This window comes from Eschrichtius robustus, chromosome 3 (assembly GCF_028021215.1).
Source record: "Eschrichtius robustus isolate mEscRob2 chromosome 3, mEscRob2.pri, whole genome shotgun sequence".
NCBI classification, from domain to species: Eukaryota; Metazoa; Chordata; class Mammalia; order Artiodactyla; family Eschrichtiidae; genus Eschrichtius; species Eschrichtius robustus.
Window position 1 is genome coordinate 140,891,024 of NC_090826.1, and position 22,107 is coordinate 140,913,130.

At 43.6% G+C, this 22,107-nt stretch overlaps 1 non-coding gene across 1 annotated transcript; it reads right to left on the bottom strand.

Annotated features, from left to right (window-relative positions):
* Positions 1-20,214: 20,214 nt before the first annotated feature.
* Positions 20,215-20,334, bottom strand: LOC137763249 (U5 spliceosomal RNA). Its single transcript, XR_011073792.1, has one exon. It is a non-coding gene; the product is annotated as a U5 spliceosomal RNA (small nuclear RNA).
* Positions 20,335-22,107: the final 1,773 nt, after the last annotated feature.

Here is a 22,107-nt window from a genome sequence, read left to right on the forward strand (position 1 = left end):
CACTGGGAAGCCCTGGGTTCCCTGTCTCTGACAGCGAGTGCAATGCTTGCCCCTCGTGGGCACTCAGTGGACATCTTTCGAGGTAATGAATGAACACTTAGGTTCCATATAGCCCCAGTGGCTCTGAGGACAGAGCAGCTGCTGAACTTGGGGTGCTGATTTGGGTGCTCCTCTGAAAGCGAGGGGAGGGATGCTGCGGCAGGAGGTTGCATCCTCTGAGTCGCTAACCTTGTAAGAACAGGGCCACCCTCAGGTGCGTAAACCAGCCTGGTTCTGTCTGCACATCTGTGCTGCCTCCTTCCCTTGACCATTCCTCCTGGGCAGCACATCCGGGTCTCATTTAGTTTTGAACTCTGGCACAGAGCCTGGTCATCCCAGGTACCTAGAAAATGCCCATTAGATGAAGCGTGTTCTCCCCTGCATCTGTGCCCGGGCGCCATAGACGCCCATCGTGGCTGTAAGGCGGCTGTTTGAGCAGCGTATTGACCCACCCCTTCCCTGCACATCCTGGGACAGGAGCCCCAGTGATGGGTCCTCTTCCTCCTCCCTCCCCCAACATCTGCCCCAGAGCCTGCTGTGGCTCCCTGGGCCCCTGCAGGCCTGGCAAACCCCTAGCATAAAGAGACAGTATTTGTAAGATGCTCTGATGGGTAGAGGAAAGAGAACACGTTCTATTTGATAGAGGCTTGAGAAATTCTCAGAAGAAAAATGAGCTGGCTTCTCATATTTGACCCAAACTGCCCAGAATGTTGTATCCTCCCCTCCTCTCCCTCACTTTCCTTCACAAAGCCGCAGAGGACGGAGTATCAAGCCCATCACGCTAATCAAGGCCTTTTGGTCATTGAAGGACCTGGAGCACATGCCAGAAAAATACATCTCCTCCCCTCCTGCCAGGAGCCCAGATCCTCTCAGAGAAGCCTGCTGGCTCTGCAGATGCTGGATTCTGAACTTGCTTCTTACACTTGGTATCCTGAAACCCGCTGAAGAAGCAGGGACCACATCTGACTCAGGAATGGACTCGTGTAAGTAAAAGGAAATCTCCCAGGCCAGCCATAGCAGACGCTCATGGTTTCCTGCTCTAACTAGTCCTGAGTATTTGCTTAAATGAGCTCTGGGTGACATGCCTGAAACCTCAGACAACTGTCACACACACTCACACCTGCTCTAAGCCCTGTGCTCTCGGCTACACACACAGCACCTGTGGTGCAGACACACCTAATGAATGGGCCTTGTAGGCTCGGGGAGCAGAACATGGGCCTGCTGAGCATGAATCGTATCAAGAGAGTGGGGGGGCTTCCCTGGTGGCGCAGTGGTTGAGAATCTGCCTGCTAATGCAGGGAACACGGGTTCGAGCCCTGGTCTGGGAAGATCTCACATGCCGCGGAGCAACTAGGCCCGTGAGCCACAGCTACTGAGCCTGCGCGTCTGGAGCCTGTGCTCCGCAACAAGAGAGGCCGCGATAGTGAGAGGCCCGCGCACCGCGATGAAGAGTGGCCCCCGCTTGCCGCAACTGGAGAAAGCCCTCGCACAGAAACGAAGACCCAACACAGCCAAAACTAAATAAATAAATAAATAAATAAATAAATAAATAAATAAATAAATAAATAAAATTAAAAAAAAAAAAAAGAGTGGGGACCCTGAGAACTGTAACAGCCCACGAGACAGATGGTGGCCTGAGTAGGGACAAAATCACCCATAGGGTCAGATCCCAAATGACGTGGGAACATGGAATGCATGAAAACCCCAAGTGGAGGCCGAAAGCCCAGCTGGATCCCCATCTTGTCTGTCTAGGCAAGAAGCCCAATGTCCAGTCCATTATCCCAGTAGCAAGCAGCAGAAGTAACAATAATTACCAAAACCAAAACCAAACCAAACCAGGGACTTCCCTGGCGGTCCAGTGGCTAAGACTTTGTGCTACCATTGCAGGGGGCACGGGTTTGATCCCTGGTTGGAGAACTAAGATCCTGTATGCGGCACGGTGCAACCAGAAAAAAAGAAAAAAGAAAAAAAAAAGCTTGGGGCTTCCCTGGTGGCGCAGTGGTTAAGAATCTGCCTGCCAATGCAGGGGACATGGGTTCGAACCATGGTCTGGGAAGATCCCACATGCCTTGGAGCAACTAAGCCCGCGAGCCACAACTACTGAGCCTGTGCTCTAGAGCCTGCGAGCCACAACTACTGAACCCCGCGTGCCTAGAGCCCGTGCTCCGCAACAAGAGAAGCCACCACAATGAGAAGCCTGTGCACCGCAACGAAGAGTAGCCCCGGTTCGCAGCAACTAGAGAAAGCCTGCGCCCAGCAACGAAGACCCAACGCAGCCAAAAATAAATAAATAAATAAATAATTTTTTAAAAAAGCTTCATTCCTGACAGACGGTCCAAGAGAGAAAGGAAAGGAAGCAGAAGGCATGTTGAATGCTAAAAAAGGCTTTCTATCATTTGAACATAAGCAAAACCAAACCAAACCTTGTCAGTTTCCATGTTGGTTTGACGGGGGAGTGCTCAGAGTTAGTGGGCGGAAGAGCAGCTTTCCGGGCAGTCGAGTAGGCAAGAGCCTGCTCTGCCCGGGGCGATGTATCCCCCTGGCCATCTGCTATGCCCCTGTGCTCCAGTCTGCTCAGGGATAATAAGGTTTTTGTTCTCGAGGACTGGAACATGTAGTAGCCCAAATGCGATGACTTCTGTGGACATCAGCCCTCCAAGTGACATTAGTGCAGTAGAGTGTTCCCTGCTCAAAGCCCCCTGCCTGTCCCACAGTATCCCATCTCCCTGGAATTCAATCCTGGATTCACACTCAGCTAACTCATTTAAGTGCCACTAAATGATGGGAATGGTAATAGGCCTTTTCATGTTAGACCTCATAACAACCATACAAGGGGCATATTTTCCTTTTATAAATCCAGAAATTGAAACTGATTGCTTCCACCACTTGCCTAAGATCACAAAGCTAAGTGGTCTTCCGATTCCTAACTCAGTGTTTTGCTACAACACAAAAGCTGCCGCCTTCTTGTTTGAACCTGGAATGGTGTCATTTGCCCTCTCTAAGTCCCTCAGCAGGGAGACAAGGCAGGAAGAGGCGGGGCAAGGTATAGTCAGAGCCTTGGCATGGACCCTTTCCTCCATGTGCCCTCCTCCTCCTCCCGTGGAAACTGACTGCCGTGTTCCCTGGAGGTCTCCCATGGTGGTCAAGAACATGAACTCAGGAGCCGGACTGCCTGGGTTTAAATCCCATGCACTGCCACGACTACCCGTGTGACATCAGAAAAGATATGTCCCCTCTCTGGACCTCAGTCCCCTCATCTACAAAGTGGGATTATAGTAGCACCACCTCATAGTGTTTGTTTTAAGATGAACTGAGTTGATTTGTGTAAAGTATGTAGAACAGTGGTTAGCACTTAGTAAATGTTCCGTGTCTATTATTGTTGTTAATAACAGTTACTTTCGATACTTCATATTACTTCCAAACAGGGCAAATTGGTTGCCTTATTCCCCTTTTATGTAGAAAACAAAATACAAACAACTGAAGCTAAACAACCAATAGGTGCTCTAAACTCAGGGTCCCAGGCTGCACCTCTTGCTGAGCTGAGCTCTCTGAAGCTCCGCCTGGGAGCCTTCTTATGCCCAAGAGGTACCAGAGCACCTGGACTGGACCTTCTAGGAATTCATGTGTTTCTCTGGCTAAGGAGTGAAGCCTGGTTTCACGTTCTCCCTACCGCCAGCTCTGGGCTCACTCACCTGCCTGTCCTGGGGATGCGCCGGCTGTTGCTGCAGCATAAAGCCTGCACAAAGAGCACATTAAGCCCCTTAGGGGTCGGGGCCGCCAGCAGCTTCTTGCTGCCTTGCACGGAGGATGGATAAGTGCCTGCTTCTTGGCCTTGGCCTGGCCCTGAGGGCCCAGTGCAAAGTTCCTTACACGGCCTGGAGCTTATTCCAGGCTTCCTAACAGGAAGAACCAAATGCTGGCGCCTCTCTGAGTCCTCACGTTCTTCTTATTCTCCTCTTTCTTTTAATGGGATCCAGGTGGGCCCTTACTCAAACCAGCTGCTTAGAGAGCTGCCTCCACCTTTCATTTCTTTTGACAGTTTTCTTTCCCAGAAGGTAGGATGGGGAACATGACGAGGGAAACTGTGACGTGGACCTCACTGAGATGGAGAAGAATTGCTTGTGAAACGGCAGCAATGGGGTTATGGGGGGAATGTACCCATTTCCCCGTGAAGCTTGTGAAGGCTGAGGAGAGAAACCCATGCTACAGGCTCAATGCACTTTTCCAGACTGTAGGGAGAAGATTTCAATAGACTCATGGAGAAACACAGATATGATTTGTTTTAGTTAAGATGATCCTAGCTATTGTAATATACAAATTCTCAAATCTCAGTGACTTAACATGATACAAGTTTATTTTGTACTCCCACAAAATCTGATGGGGAAAGGGCTCACTCAGGCACCCAGGCTGGCAGAGACACTGCCCATTTAACATGTGGCTTCTGAAGTGAGCTGGATTGGAGATATCCAGCTGCAGATGGGGAAGAGGGCCGTGGAGAGCCAGGGAGGAGGCCTTTTTGGATCAGCCCTGCAAGCGGTATTTATCATGTCTGCCTTCATGACATTGGCCGGAACTCAACCACTGGGCTCCCTGTCTGAAGCGGGGCTGAGAAATGTAGTCCATGCTGGAGAGCCCCTCCCAGCACCAACTCCACACTGTGGACCAAGAACATGACTCTGGTGGGATCAGAATGGGAATTCTAGAATGAGAGTCTACCATTGAGATCTCAGCTACCCCTGAGATGGAAGGAGAGAGGGAGGGATCTAAAAGGGCCATCTTAATAAACATGGGGCAGTAAATAAAAAGGCAGAATTGCCTACCCAGGAAACTCTCAGATGAGCTCAGTGTTAAGAAAGAACATGTATAAAAGTGGCTGTTGACCAATAACAACATAAACTATAAAAGACTGGTATGGCGATGTAAGAGTCATGTCAGGAATGCAAGCTATCTGAAAAATGTTAACACAGATTTTTAAAGCTTTTTAAAGCATTGTTTGAGCAGACAAACACAGGAGACTTAGCTCTGTCCCTAGTGGTGGGTGATCCGGGTGTTACTGAGGGTCAGAAAAACATTCCTACCCATCTATTTTGCTTCCAACTTCTTTGTCAAAGTGAATGATTTCAAAACCAAAAAGAGCAGAAGACACTGACATCCTCAAAGAATGAAGAGTGTGCAAGAGTGAAACTTACTCCTCAAGTTAACTGACATATCCTGGCCTGAGTATATTACATTCCAAAATTCTGAAAAACGTTCAAGAAGGGATTGCTGTAGCTTCAGAAGAATAGTTAAGAGCACACACCCTGGAACTAGACTGCCTGGGTTTGAATTTTGGCTCTGTCACTTGCTAGCTGTATGACCTTGGGGAAGTTACCTAATCAATCTGTCTTAGTTTTTCCACCTGTTAAATGGGTAAAACAATAATACCTACTTCATAGGATTGTTGAAGGATGAAAGGATAAGATTCTACTTATTCTTAGCACTCAGCCTGGCACCTATTCAGTGCTCAAAAACTGTTAGCTGCTGCTGCTATTACTACAGTATATGGCTGATCTGATATGAAACATCGGCTAGGAAACACCGTGGCAATCAGAGAAAAGTTTAGGAGACAAAGATAAACAAATACATTCCAATTTTGAAAAAAGAAGAAACGAATTTTCTCAATGCTATCAGTGCCAGGCAAAATTTCTGACTGTACTGTTATTCAATAATTATTATTACATACCTACTATGTGTTGGGCCCTGGAAATATAGCAGTGAACAAAATAAACAGAAATCCATGCCCTCTTCAGTGTAGTAGGTCTAGTAGGAGAGACATATAATTTTTAAAAATAAGTAAATATACAACATGTTGGTTGCTGATATGTGGTGTGGAGAGAAACAAAGTGGGGCAAGAAGATACAGGGTGTTAGAGGGAGAGGGTTTCAATATTAAAGAGGAGAGTCAGGCAAGGTCTTGGACACAAGAAGACCTTTTAGTAAAACCTGAAGATGTGTCACCCTCTGGAGATGGAACGGCAAGTGCAGAGGGCCCAGGAGGGTGTCCTGTGTGGCTGCAGTGGAGGGACTTGTGGGGAGAATGGTAGAGGATGGGGACAGAGAGATAACAGGAGGCCAGAGCGGGCAGGGCTTTGCAGCCCCTTGTGAGGACCACGGATGGTCCTTAGAGAGAGGACAGTCATTGACCTGGGGAGTGATATGCTCTGATTTACATTTTAAAAGTTCACCCTATGGTGTAACAGACTGAATGGAGGCTTCGGTGGAAGCAGGGAGGCCTGTTATGAGGTTCTTGTAATAAACTGTGCAGTGATGATGGCTTGAATCAGACTGGTAGCCAAAGGAGGTGCTGAGATGTGGTCTAAGAAGTAGTCAAATTCTAGACAGAAACAACTGGATTTTGTTAATAGACTGAATGAGGATGAGAGAAAAAGTGAGGTTAATGTCAAGGATCTGGACCTGATCAGCTGGAATGATGGAGGGGCATTAACTGAAATGGGATGACTACAGGAGGACCTGGCTTAGGGGACGGGAGGAGACGAGGAGCTTCTTCTTGGATAGGTTACAGTTGAGATGCTTACTTGACATCCCAGAAGAGACATGTGGCAGCTAGTTGGATTCCTGAGTCTGGAGATGCGGGAGGAGGCCTAGGTTGGAGAGGTACATCCATTCTCATGGATGTACCTCTCCCTGGTGGCACAGTGGTTAAGAATCCGCCTGTCAATGCAGGGGAGATGGGTTTAAACCCTGGTCCAGGAAGATCCCACATGCTGCAGAGCAACTAAGCCTGTGCGCCACAACAACTGAGCCTGTGCTCTAGAGCCCACAAACCACAACTACTGAGCCCGCATGCCACAACTACTGAAGCCCGCACGCCTACAGCCTGTGCTCTGCAGCAAGAGAAGCCACCGCAATGAGAAGCTCATACACCACCACAAAGAGTAGACCCCGCTCACCGCAACCAGAGAAAAACCCACGCGTAGCAACGAAGGCCCAACGCAGCCAAAAATAAATAAATAAAATAAATAAATTTATTTTTTAAAAAACCCCAAAAAACAAGAGACTAAAACCTAGAAAAGAGAGGAAGTGCTAAGGACTGAGCTGGAGCACATCTCAGTGTTGAATGTTGAGAAGAGGAGGGGGCAGCAGCACAGGGAGACCCAAAAGGAGCAGCCAGGGAGGTTGGAGCACAACCAGGAGAGGGTAGTATCTTGAAGGCCAGTGAAGACAAGGTTTTCAGGAGGGAGGGATTGACCGTGTCAACAACTGCCAAGCAGTCAAGTAAGATGAGGACTGAAAAATCACCATTGGAACAGCTGGCTAAAAGGATTGTCAGTGGACCCTTGGAAGGAAAGTGGTGATAAACAGAACTCAAGATCGGTCCACCGAGAACAGGTTTTGCCAGATGACGCACATTCTTTTATTTAGAAAGTGTCTCTGGACAGCGCAATAGTTTGCCCAGATTTCAACATGGTGTTTGAAAAAAAGACTCTTCTGGTATTTTTGAACATGATGGCAAAACATGGGCTTGTGAAACAGCTTTATTACTTGAATCTATAAATGGCATGTTCTACCCTCTCTCTCCTTGGCCTGTTCAAAAATTCTATCACAGACTCCAACGAAAACATCATTGAAATGACAGTCCAGTGTGCAGATGTTGCAAAGCTAGGAAAGATAGAAATATATTGGGCTTCCCTGGTGGCGCAGTGGTGGAGAATCTGCCTGCCAATGCAGGGGACACGGGTTCGAGCCCTGGTCTGGGAAGATCCCACATGCCACGGAGCAACTGGGCCCGTGAGCCACAATTACTGAGCCTGCGCGTCTGGAGCCTGTGCTCCACAACAAGAGAGGCCGCGATGGAGAGAGGCCCGCGCACCGCGATGAAGAGTGGTCCCCACTTGCCGCAACTAGAGAAAGCCCTCGCACAGAAACGAAGACTCAACACAGTCATAAATAAATAAATAAATAAATAAAAGAACGTGAATTTCTTTAAAAAAAAAAAAAAAAGATAGAAATATATTGACAGAACACATAGGATCCCAAATAATTCTGTTGCACTAGATGAGTGGGCAGAGTTAACAAAGTAACGTATAACAAGAATGAATGGGGATAACCTCAACCACCAGAGGGCAGACAACAGAAGCAAGAAAAACTACAATCCTGCAGCCTGTGGACCAAAAACCACAGTTACAGAAAGATAGACAAGATGAAAAGGCAGAGGGCTATGTACCAGATGAAGGAACAAGAAAAAACCCCAGAAAAACAACTAAATGAAGAGGAGATAGGCAACCTTCCAGAAAAAGAATTCAGAATAATGATAGTGAAGATGATCCAGGACCTCGGAATAAGAATGGAGGCAAAGATTGAGAAGATGCAAGAAATGATTAACAAAGACCTAGAAGAATTAAAGAACAAACAAACAGAGATGACCAATACAATAACTGAAATGAAAACTACACTAGAAGGAATCAATAGCAGAATAACTGAGGCAGAAGAACGGATAAGTGACCTGGAAGACAGAATGGTGGAATTCACTGCTGCGGAACAGACTAAAGAAAAAAGAATGAAAAGAAATGAAGACAGCCTAAGAGACCTCTGGGACAACATTAAACGCAACAACATTCGCATTATAGGGGTCCCAGAAGGAGAAGAGAGAGAGAAAGGACCCGAGAAAATATTTGAAGAGATTAGAGTCGAAAACTTCCCTAACATGGGAAAGGAAATAGCCACCCAAGTCCAGGAAGCGCAGAGAGTCCCATACAGAATAAACCCAAGGAGAAACACGCCGAGACACATAGTAATCAAAGTGGCAAAAATTAAAGACAAAGAAAAATTATTGAAAGCAGCAAGGGAAAAACGACAAATAACATACAAGGGAACTCCCATAAGGTTAACAGCTGATTTCTCAGCAGAAACTCTGCAAGCCAGAAGGGAGTGGCATGATATACTTAAAGTGATGAAAGGGAAGAACCTACAACCAAGATTACTCTACCCGGCAAGGATCTCATTTAGATTTGATGGAGAAATCAAAAGCTTTACAGACAAGCAAAAGCTAAGAGAATTCAGCACCACCAAACCAGCTCTACAACAAATGCTAAAGGAACTTCTCTAAGTGGGAAACACAAGAGAAGAAAAGGACTTACAAAAACAAACCCAAAACAATTAATAAAATGGTCATAGGAACATACATATCGATAATTACCTTAAACGTGAATGGATTAAATGCCCCAACCAAAAGACATAGACTGGCTGAATGGATACAAAAACAAGACCCATATATATGCTGTCTACAAGAGACCCACTTTAGACCTAGGGACACATACAGACTGAAAGTGAGGGGATGGAAAAAGATATTCCATGCAAATGGAAATCAAAAGAAAGCTGGAGTAGCTATACTCATATCGGATAAAATAGACTTTAAAATAAAGAATGTTACAAGAGACAAGGAAGGACACTACATAATGATCCAGGGATCAATCCAAGAAGAAGATATAACAATTATAAATATATATGCACCCAACATAGGAGCACCGCAATACATAAGGCAACTGCTAACAGCTATAAAAGAGGAAATCGACAGTAACACAGTAATAGTGGGGGACTTTAACACCTCACTTACACCAATGGACAGATCATCCTAAATGAAAATAAATAAGGAAACAGAAGCTTTAAATGACACAATAGACCAGATAGATTTAATTAATATATATAGGACATTCCATCCAAAAACAGCAGATTACACGTTCTTCTCAAGTGCGCACGGAACATTCTCCAGGATAGATCACATCTTGGGTCACAAATCAAGCCTCGGTAAATTTAAGAAAATTGAAATCATATCAAGCATCTTTTCTGACCACAACGCTATGAGATTAGAAATGAATTACAGGGAAAAAAACGTAAAAAAGACAAACACATGGAGGCTAAACAATACGTTACTAAATAACCAAGAGATCACTGAAGAAATCAAAAAATACCTAGAGACAAATGACAATGAAAACACGATGACCCAAAACCTATGGGATGCAGCAAAAGCGGTTCTAAGAGGGAAGTTTATAGCTATACAAGCCTACCTAAAGAAACAAGAAAAATCTCAAGTAAACAATCTAACCTTACACCTAAAGAAACTAGAGAAAGAAGAACAAACAAAACCCAAAGTTAGCAGAAGGAAAGAAATCATAAAGATCAGAGCAGAAATAAATGAAATAGAAACAAAGAAAACAATAGCAAAGATCAATAAAACTAAAAGTTGGTTCTTTGAGAAGATAAACAAAATTGATAAGCCATTAGCCAGACTCATCAAGAAAAAGAGGGAGAGGACTCAAATCAATACAATCAGAAACGAAAAAGGAGAAGTTACAACAGACACCGCAGAAATACAAAGCATCCTAAGAGACTACTACAAGCAACTTTATGCCAATAAAATGGACAACCTGGAAGAAATGGACAAATTCTTAGAAAGGTATAACCTTCCAAGACTGAATCAGGAAGAAATAGAAAATATGAACAGACCAATCACAAGTAATGAAATTGAAACTGTGATTAAAAATCTTCCAACAGACAAAAGTCCAGGACCAGATGGCTTCACAGGTGAATTCTATCAAACATTTAGAGAAGAGCTAACACCCATCCTTCTCAAACTCTTCCAAAAAATTGCAGAGGAAGGAACACTCCCAAACTCATTCTATGAGGCCACCATCACCCTGATACCAAAACCAGACAAAGACACTACAAAAAAAGAAAATTACAGACCAATATCACTGATGAATATAGATGCAAAAATCCTCAACAAAATACTAGCAAACAGAATCCAACAACACATTAAAAGGATCATACACCACGATCACGTGGGATTTATCCCAGGGATGCAAGGATTCCTCAATATACGCAAATCAATCAATATGATACACCATATTAACAAATTGAAGAATAAAAACCATATGATCATCTCAATAGATGCAGGAAAAGCTTTTGACAAAATTCAACACCCATTTCTGATAAAAACTCTCCAGAAAGTGGGCATAGAGGGAACCTACCTCAACATAATAAAGGCCATATATGACAAACCCACAGCAAACATCATTCTCAATGGTGAAAAACTGAAAGCATTTCCTCTAAGATCAGGAACGAGACAAGGATGTCCACTCTCACCACTATTATTCAACATAGTTCTGGAAGTCCTAGCCACGGCAATCAGAGAAGAAAAAGAAATAAAAGGAATACAAATTGGAAAAGAAGAAGTAAAACTGTCACTGTTTGCGGATGACATGATACTATACATAGAGAATCCTAAAACTGCCACCAGAAAACTGCTAGAGCTAATCAATGAATATGGTAAAGTTGCAGGATACAAAATTAATGCACAGAAATCTCTTGTATTCCTATACACTAATGATGAAAAATCTGAAAGAGAAATTATGGAAACACTCCCATTTACCATTGCAACAAAAAGAATAAAATACTTAGGAATAAACCTACCTAGGGAGACAAAAGACCTGTATGCAGAAAACTATAAGACACTGATGAAAGAAATTAAAGATGATACCAACAGATGGAGAGATATACCATGTACTTGGATTGGAAGAATCAACATTGTGAAAATGAGTATACTACCCAAAGCAATCTACAGATTCAATGCAATCCCTATCAAATTACCAATGGCATTTTTTACGGAGCTAGAACAAATCATCTTAAAATTTGTATGGAGACACAAAAGACCCCGAATAGCCAAAGCAGTCCTGAGGCAAAAAAATGGAGCTGGAGGAATCAGACTCCCTGACTTCAGACTATACTACAAAGCTACAGCAATCAAGACAATATGGTACTGGCACAAAAACAGAAACATAGATCAATGGAACAAGATAGAAAGCCCAGAGATTAACCCACACACCTATGGTCAACTAATCTATGACAAAGGAGGCAAAGATATACAATGGAGAAAAGACAGTCTCTTCAATAAGTGGTGCTGGGAAAACTGGACAGCTACATGTAAAAGAATGAAATTAGAATACTCCCTAACACCATACACAAAAATAAACTCAAAATGGATTAGAGACCTAAATATAAGACTGGACACTATAAAACTCTTAGAGGAAAACATAGGAAGAACACTCTTTGACATAAATCACAGCAAGATCTTTTTTGATCCACCTCCTAGAGTAATGGAAATAAAAACAAAAATAAACAAGTGGGACCTAATGAAACTTCAAAGCTTTTGCACAGCAAAGGAAACCATAAACAAGACGAAAAGACAACCCTCAGAATGGGAGAAAATATTTGCAAATGAATCAACGGACAAAGGATTAATCTCCAAAATATATAAACAGCTCATTCAGCTCAATATCAAAGAAACAAACACCCCAATCCAAAAATGGGCAGAAGACCTAAATAGACATTTCTCCAAAGAAGACATACAGACGGCCACGAAGCACATGAAAAGATGCTCAACATCACTAATTATTAGAGAAATGCAAATCAAAACTACAATGAGGTATCACCTCACTCCTGTTAGAATGGGCATCATCAGAAAATCTACAAACAACAAATGCTGGAGAGGGTGTGGAGAAAAGGGAACCCTCTTGCACTGTTGGTGGGAATGTAAATTGATACAGCCACTATGGAGAACAATATGGAGGTTCCTTAAAAAACTAAAAATAGAATTAGCATATGACCCAGCAATCCCACTACTGGGCATATACCCAGAGAAAACCGTAATTCAAAAAGACACATGCACCCGAATGTTCATTGCAGCACTATTTACAATAGCCAGGTCATGGAAGCAACCTAAATGCCCATCAGCAGACGAATGGATAAAGAAGTTGTGGTACATATATACAATGGAATATTACTCAGTCATAAAAAGGAACGAAATTGAGTCATTTGTTGAGATGTGGATGGATCTAGAGACTGTCATACAGAGTGAAGTAAGTCAGAAAGAGAAAAACAAATATCGTATATTAATGCATGTATGTGGAACCTAGAAAAATGGTACAGATGAGCCAGTTTGCAGGGCAGAAGTTGAGACACAGATGTAGAGAATGGACATATGGACACCAAGGGGGGAAAACTGCAGTGAGGTGGGGATGGTGGTGTGCTGAATTGGGCGATTGGGATTGACATGTATACACTGATGTGTATAAAATTGATGCCTAATAAGAACCTGCAGTATAAAAAAACAAACAAAACAACTAATACTAAACTTTCATTGGGTTATTTGTATGGAAATATGTTAATATAAATGTTTCAGACATTACATGAAATTTCTAAAAATCTTAAAAAAAAAAAAAAAAAGAATGAATGGGAATTCCTGCATTTTGGTAGCAAGGACTGAATACCTCAATATCAGATAAGGAACCAGTGTTAGGCCATAGTAAATGAGAAAGCAACCCCAGAATTTAATGTTGTTAATAAGCTCCACATGAAGCAACATAGCGATATGTTACCAAAACCTACTGTCATCCTAGAAGGGTGGTATCTACAATAATTAGTTATCTTATGGCATCTCTGCTGGTCAACCCACACCTACAGTATTTTGTTCCATTCTGGCATCATGCTTAAAGAGGGAAATTGACATAGCAGGGTGCATAGAGACGAGAAAAGCAGGACCCACGAAAACCACTACAGCTTCCCTGCCAGTTCTCCACACCGCTCCCAGGGTGGTTTCCCTTGAACACACATAGGATCACACCACTCATTTATCTAACATCTTCAGAGCTCTTTCTCCCATTACCTACAGAATAAAACCTAAGACTTTCCACACTCTAACCCTATCTCTGCAGCTGCATTCCCTCTATTCTTTCAGTGGGCTTGATGCTCTCGCCGCCTGTCCCCCTAAGCTTACCAAGCTGGTTCTCACTTCCTGCTTTCTCTCATTTCATGCCCTCCTGCAGGCTCCTAAAACACCTATTTTTTTTCCCTGTGTTCTTGCCTTAACTCACTATGTCATTGTTGCCTTTTTTCCTACCGATATCCCAAACTAGACTGTAAGCTACCTCAGGGCAATGTTTCTTTCTTCACTCTTATTTTCTTACTTAGAGCAGATCTTGCCACAAAGCAGGTATTCAGTAAATATGAGGTAAATGAATGAAAGGGGAAATAAATGAATCAGTGCTGGTTCCTCTGACTAGAATGCCCTCCTTTTCCATTTGTCCATCTGGGAAACCTCATTCATTGTCCAAAGCAGCCAGCTCAGGCAACAGGCATCCTGAGAATCCTTCCTGCTGCTTCAGGCGCTCACTTCCTGTAGCACTTGCCACGTGGCACCACAGAGCACTCAGGGCATGTACTTATGTGCCTACCCGGTCACTCTATCTTGTTCCTCTTCATATGCTCAGGACAGTGGCTGGCCACATACCTGTGTCTTATGTCATATCTTAGGAGGAATGACTATAGCAACTGAGATTGTAGAGCACAGAGAAAGGAGAAATAGGATTTTTTAAATTAGGAGGTTTAAAAAAATAGATGGCCGTTTGGCCTTGGTGTTGCAGTGGTAACTCACATCTGTGAGGGGTGAAGTGGATAGCTCTCCAGTCTCTTCCAACTCTGGGACTTTGTGACTCTTGAGCTCTGGAATTCAACAGAGTTGTCCTATCACTGAATTGATAGTCTTGCTTCAGGCTAAGTGGCCCCAGGAAAGGGCTTGGAAGAAGTATGGCCCCCTTTGCAGCAGGTAGATTGTGGTATGAGAATAAGTGAGACGGTCACCCTCTGGGGCAGCAGAGAGGTCAAGGGAGAAGTTTCTAATCTCTCCCTGGCTTTATGGGAAGACAGCTTCCCCAGTCCCACAGGGGTTGGGGCTGATGGAGCAGCTTGTTACAGCCTGCTCCAGCAGACTCACTCCAAAGCCAGTCTGATTCAGGGAGCTCTGGCCACTGCACCGCAGACCTCTGTCTCCCTGCATTTGGGGTGTGGAGACACAACCTTGTGCCAATGCCCCAATTCATTCGGGCTCAGGGCAGGTCTGAATTCTCACAGAGATCTAGCGGGAGATCATCAGTGTGGGAAGAGAAAGGTCATGGCAAGACTGAATGTCCCTGTGACCCTCAGCTGCAGGGCCACTTTGGCCCTGGGATATGGGTGGAGGGAGGAGTGGGAGGTCAGAGGGGATATAGCCACAGAACCTCTCTGCCAGCATTCTTTAGTCACGAGATGAGATTTCCAGGAAATCTGTGGGTCAGCATAGCAAGAGCCTGGCCTCAGCTTTCAGGCCATTAATAAAGGTTCAGAGGACATGGTACCTTGTCCTCAAAGGCTTGGCTTCCTGGAAAGGACACGCAGAAGACTGTTCCCTCTGTATTGAGCCTGCTTGGGTCTGCCAGGTGTCTACAGGTCTGCACTCTGAGTGTGGGATAAGAACCAGGCTGGCCGACAGGGAGCATTTCTAGGTTTGTTTCCTAAGAATAGAAGTGATAAGATAACAGCACTCAGGTTTTCTGTTCCATTCATCTTATCAAAGGGACAATGTTTGTAAGTGCGGCTCTCACGTTTACAACCACCTGAGATGACATTTGATGGTTTCAGTGTCCCTCTGAAATGTTCCCCCTGCTTGACTCTCCCTACCTGTTCTCCTGCCACCCCATCCCTAAACACCACACCACCTCCCTTCAATCCCATCACCAGAATCTCAGAAAACAATTCAACTCACAATAAACTAGTAAAACTCTTAAGCTGAGTTCCCTTCTTTGTCTTTGCAGTGAATTGGGGGGTCCTAGTGGCCCCTAAAACTTGCATCAGTAACTTGCTTCTGCCCTGTCACACTCAGCAGCAGGTCCTGGCTCACTCGGACAAGGACTGGCATGACCCCACTGTGGACCCTGGGCTGGAACTGGTCTGTGTGAAGGCGGAGAACGGTGCCCTCCTCTCTCAATTCTGGGAGGCTGCTATTCTAGGGAGAAATACAGATCTGGTAGACTATTTTGAAAAGCAGTTAAAAACAATTTGTAACTGTAAGCACCTACCCAGAGAGTTGCTTGGATCTTTACAAAAACAACATCTGGGACTTCCCTGGTGGTCCAGTGGTTAAGAATCTGCCTTTCAATGCAGGGGACACAGGTTCAATCCCTGGTCAGGGAACTAAGATCCCACATGCCAGGGGCAACTGAGCCCGTGTGCCACAACTACTGAGCCCACATGCCACATCGAAAGATCCTGCGTGCCGCAACTAAGACCCAACACAGCCAAATTAATTAATTAATTAATTAAAAAATAAATAAATAAATAAAACATCATTAAAAAAAAAATCTGTTGATTGTAGCTCCGTGCCTGTCACACAGGATCCATTCAGTCAACATTTGGCAGATGTCCTTTGAATCTGTTCTATCGACAATAATTTAATGAACAACAAGCATTAGTTCTGGATACTGAGGGAGAAATAAAGATCAATGTCAAGTCCCAGTCCTCCGCTGTCCTACAATCCTGTGGTGGAAGAAAGACAAGTATGTGAAGAGTAAAATCCCACTGCAAGGCAATCTATGACTAGGGCACATCTATGCATCGTGGTCCTGCTGGCTATAAGAGCTGAGGGATGTTTTGCTTGGCTCAGCTCTCCAAGTTGGCTGGGTCCTACCCAGTGTGCCCCGGGACCATCTACAGCAACTATGCAGGGCCATGACTTCATCCTGTGGAAGGAGATGACCACATCCTCCTCTCTCTGGATGTTAAGGTCCAATTCTTCCAGCTCTAATTTGGCTGGAAACATTGTACAAACATCAGAGATGATGTCATAGGGGAGCATTACAGAGGATATGTTGGTGTTACATTATTTAATTTTGTCAGTGAACATGATAAAGGTAATGGATTGGAATTGTTATAATGAGTGTTTTTGATGCTTTGCCACGAGGAAATTGTTAAGGAAGGAAGCTTGCCAAGGGTCATGAAGAGGAATCCAAAGCAAAATCAAGACTAGAAAGTTCTCCCCTTTCAGATCTTTCTGCTGCCTCTGTACCAGTTCATTCTGGAAATCATAGCATGACCAGACCAGCAGGCAAGCCTCGTCCCTGAGTGAATCTCTTACCTGCTCCAGACAGATGGGACATCATACCTTCAGCTTCCCACTCATGAGCAGACTGGCAGTGTGTGCCCTTCTTAGCTGACCTCTGCATGGTCGGTCTACCACCTGTTGATTGTGTTTTCTCTACCCTCTAGTTCTGGGCTCCCTGGAAGAAGATACTCATACAAGTATCTGTGGTGTTACTCTGATAGTTTCTGCTGTTTTGCAAGATGGCACTGTTCTGGCCTTTAGTTAATTTCTCTGGTTCTTGACACAATTTATACATTTATGTAGATGACCAATCTCCCCAACCATATCCCTGGGTTCCCCTTTTCCCTGGCCCATCTTCACCATGTTCAGGTGGGGTCTTTGTGCTTGCAAGTCACCTATGACAGCCTCCTACGCCACCCTCTTCTTCACACCTTGCCCTCCTGCCAGACTTCTGCAGACCTGAAATGGAGGAATTGGTGGTTATTCTGGCCTGCAAATTCTCCAGCTGTTTTTCCTCTCTTTTTAAAGGCTGGTCACCCTGCGATGCCCATGTGTTTATAGGTGTGTAGCCCACTTGGGACCTGGTTTTGAGCCACATCACTCTCCTGTCCTTATAACTCCATGGGGTGAGGGGTACAGTCTCTCTGGTTGTGCTCTCCTGTACCCAGCACAGCACAGGGATGCTCTAGGTCCTCAATAACTATTTGCTGAGTTAATTAATCAATAACCTAGTCTTCAGAGATTCTCACTTCTACCAGCAGAATGCCTCTTGCCTAATTCCACAGGTCCAAGAAAGTGAAGTCCAGATGTCCTTTCCTGACCCTCTCCCCCTGTCCACCACCTCCTTCCCAGTTCCATAAGGAATTTTAGTCTGATCCCCCTTGCAGAACAAATCTATGCTAAAGGCAGAATTTTCTTTGAGGTCACAAGAAAGAATTTCAACATCAGCTGAAAATAAGCCTCCCAGGTCCTTTGTGATTTCAGTATTTGGCCCTTTGAACTTGTTGCTCGCCTTCAGGCCTGGAAATCTCACTCTTTCATCTCTTTCCAAGACTGGTATTTTTCAGGTGAGTTGGTTGGGGGTAGAGGGCAGATATGGGAGGGTGGGATGTGGCTTGAAGGAAGGTAAGGGATATTTTATTTATAAATGGTCTTTGGCACCACTTTGATTTTCAGATGTGTTTGATTTCTCATCTGATAGACCTTCAGTGTTGTTCCCAAGTGTCATTAGCCTTTTCCCCAGTTACAAACATGTCAGATGGCTGTGCCTAACAAGCTGAGGCATGAGATCGGGTGGAGGCAGACACACAGTCCAGCGGGTGCAGGCCGAGGGAGGGCTGCCAGAGCAGGAGCAGGTGAACAGAGGAGCAGCTAGCCGTTCCCGGCAGCCCACAGCCCGCTGCGCCCACCCCCCAGCCCTGTCCCCCCAAAGCATCGCAATCTCCTTGTAGACAAGGCTTCCACTACAGGCCTCTTGCTTCTCTGATGCACAAAGAATGTCTGGCTTGATAACCATTTATTCAGTGATTATAGGATTAACTGCAACCTGCAGCAAAGGTAAGCCTTTAAACAAAGGTTTTGCTTTGGTTTTTTGGAAGGGAAAAGAAAATATAGAACAAACAAACCTATTATCCATTAATGGGCACTTTCAACTTAGGACTCCAGCAATTTATTTATCAGCGAGGATGTCCTCATGCAAGGAGGTAATCAAGTCCAGGCTGCAGTGCCCACATCCCTCCTTTTCTTCACAGGCTCAACCTTTGATTGCAGTTGCCATGGCAAGAAAATTGTTGCAAGAGAATGAGAGAATGACGGCGCCTGTACTTGGGAAGTGAGATGTTTATGAACATTCACATTTTCCTCTTTTTCTCTTTTCTCTGCTAGAAAATAAGAAGGAACGGGGGACGGGAAGCAATCTCATGTTCTCTATTATGTGCCAGGCATGAGGCTAGGTGCTTAACATATATATTGTATGAAATATGTATGTACGTGTGTGTATAAAGCCCTTTTTATCGTGAACTACAACTCACCTACCAAAGAGCACACAAAACAATGATGTTCAGCTAATTGTATGTGCAAAGCTGTTTGTAGAAATGTGTTCTTCCTTGAAAGAGGATTTACATTTGCTTCTGCCAGGCAGTTGGGATGGTTCTAATCCGAAACACCTGGGAACGTTTGTCTAATTCTAATTCTTCCTTACTTCTTCAGCATCTCAACTCGAAGTAAGCGGATTCACCTTTTCACCCCTGGACTGCAATCCATTCCCTTAGTTCAGCCTCTTAGCTTCTCTCCAACCCCTCAGGATTTACCAAATACTCTCAAGCTAAAGCAGTCCTATCTACCAGTTTACTGCTCTGGGCCTCTATACTGGCCTGGTAATTCTTCACGGTCTTGTTAGCGCTCACCTTTTTTTTTGTTTGTTTTTAAGCTTTTCTGATTATCATCAATAGGAAAATTGGTCTGAAATATCTAGTTTGCCATTTTCAAACTTGGGTAGGCTAACGAACTCACTAAGGTCATACATCTTGAATAGCTTAGATAAGGCTGGCTACAGAACTTGTTTCTTTTGTTTTGCACTAAACTATCCTTTACTCTAACTGAAAAAGAAAGAAAAAAAAAAGAAAAACACCAGAACATTTCAAATTGAACCAGAGTTTTACATTGCCAGCTACAGAAGTCAAAATAATCTCTTAATATTTAACTATGAATTTCTTAAGTATGTTCTCTAAATCTTGTTCATCTTTGTATTCTCAGCCCCTAGCAGAGGAATTTCAGATGGTATTTGTTGAGTAAAACAAGGAATAGGTAAAGGGGTGAAATATACAATTGCTAATGAAGGTACTTTCTACATGGACCACTAGACTCCTCAACCTAAGGAACCCCCATCCAGTATATCACAGAATATCCTCTCTGTCCAAGTTTCCTTTTCAAGATAAAGTTTTTAAATAGTATGAGTGGAAAAGACCTGTAAGTTCAACCTTTTTTCTTAAATATTTATTTATTCGGTTAAACCGGGTCTTGGTTGCAACACGCGGGCTCCTTAGTTACGACAGGAGAGTTCCTTATTTGTGACATGTGAACTCCCAGTTGTTGGATACACGTGGGACCATACTCCTACCAAGGAATCAAACATCGAGAACACCGAGTCTCACAAACTGGGCTAGCAGGAAAATTCGTCGTTAGATCTATTTTTATCACAGGAATATCAGCCTTGTTTATTCCCACAAGCCTTCAAAGAATTGAGGCAACTGTCATGCTCTTTCCTCCCCATGTGAATCTTTAGTAAAAGATAAAAGATTCATTCGATTATGAGGAGAAGCACTAGTATAGATTCCTCTCCCCTTTTTAATTGCTTCTCCTTCACTTTGTTTACTGCCCCAATTGGTGCCACTGCTTTTCCCACTTGCCTATACTAGTATCCTACTGGTCATCCCTTATTTCATCCTACCCCAAATCACCAACTTTGATGAGTTTTTAACCTAAATATTTCTCATATTTGTTCTTCTCCTGGATGTCTCCACTCTTACTGCTTTAATGTGGGCTCTTTTCAATGCCCACCTGGAGTGCAGCACTGGCTTCCTAATTGGTCTCACCTCCATTCTCTCTGGACCATCCTCCACAGAGTGATCAAACACAGCACTGCCTTCTTTAAAGCTCTCAGTGCTTTCCTATCACCTGAAGACAATGTCAGCTCCTTTCCAGTTTGTAAAACTCTTCATAACCTGGCCCCTGCCTACCTCTCAAGCCTCATGTTCCCTTTTTTGAAGTTCATGTTCTAAAATTACCAAATATACTATGCTTCCAAACATTTCTGTTATTCCTTCTGCATGAATTTCTCTTCCTTCCCTCACTTCTTCACCTGCTTAATTTGTGCTCCTTTTTTAAGAATCAGCTTCCCCAGGCTAGTCCAAGTGATCTTTCAGTGTGCTCCCAAGGTAGACCTCAATCATAAAACACAATCCATTATATTGAAAAGGTTTTATATTTATCAATTTCACTAATCTGTAATAAGCTTGAAGGTATTCTAGCTTAGTGGTGGCACTTAATAGACCTTTAATAACCTCTAGGTGTTTGTTCTTCAGTTTGAAGAATTTAATTGAATAATAATATTTAAGATTAATCAGAATTAGAATGCATATTGTCCAAGTATCTTAGTCATTTCAATAGGTGGTTTGTTATGTTGTTTCTTGAGTTTTATTTTTCTCTTATTTTTATCACTATTAATAAGCATTAATATTATATTATTGCTACCTTAAAGGTATATTATATTTGCTACCTTATTAATCTTTATTTTATTATCTGAAGAGTTGATTTTTTTACATAACTGGATGGGCGTATTGAGAGTGAGATCTCATTTTCTCTTTTGAGAGCCCTCACATATTTTGCTGTTTTTTTCATTCTCCTTCTTCATGGAAAGAGACTTGTGTTTTTTTTTACTGTGCCCCACAGCATGGAGCTTTATTTATTAATATGTTACCTTTATTCATACGTTACCTTCCTTCTAGTAGGATTGGGTCCTACACTGTTTTATGTCTTCATTCATTCCACGTGCTAACGAATTCCTTATATTTGTGTCCTGGAAGCCCCTGATTCCTCAGAGTAAAACCCTTCCTTCAGCAGAAATGAGAAATACCCTTGCTGGTTATTCTAGTTGCAACAGCAATATTTACTCTTGTTCTCCTCACCTTGCCATCAATCCTGGGATCACTGTCAACCTTCTTGCCTTTGATGTAAAAACCCCAGCTTGCCTTGGCTTTCTGACTGACAGTAATGGTGGTGCCTGCTTCAATGCCTATCACAGTGGTTTGAAGAGGCAAGAAGGATATGAAGGGAATGGATGCTTTTTACAACTGACTTGGCCTGTACTTGGTTTTATTGCTTTATTCCCTTACAATTTATAACGCTTGAAAGGCAGTACAAAAGTTTATTAGCCCAGTGTCTGTCAGTTCAGAAACTAGTAACCTTCAGACTGATGTTCCCTCCATTGACTTACTCCGTGTGGCAGATTAAACTTTCCAAAAATGGCCACAGCTATATTTCTCATCCTACATGCTATTCCAGGACCTGTCAGTCCCTCATCAAGGAGTGAAGTCTATCTCC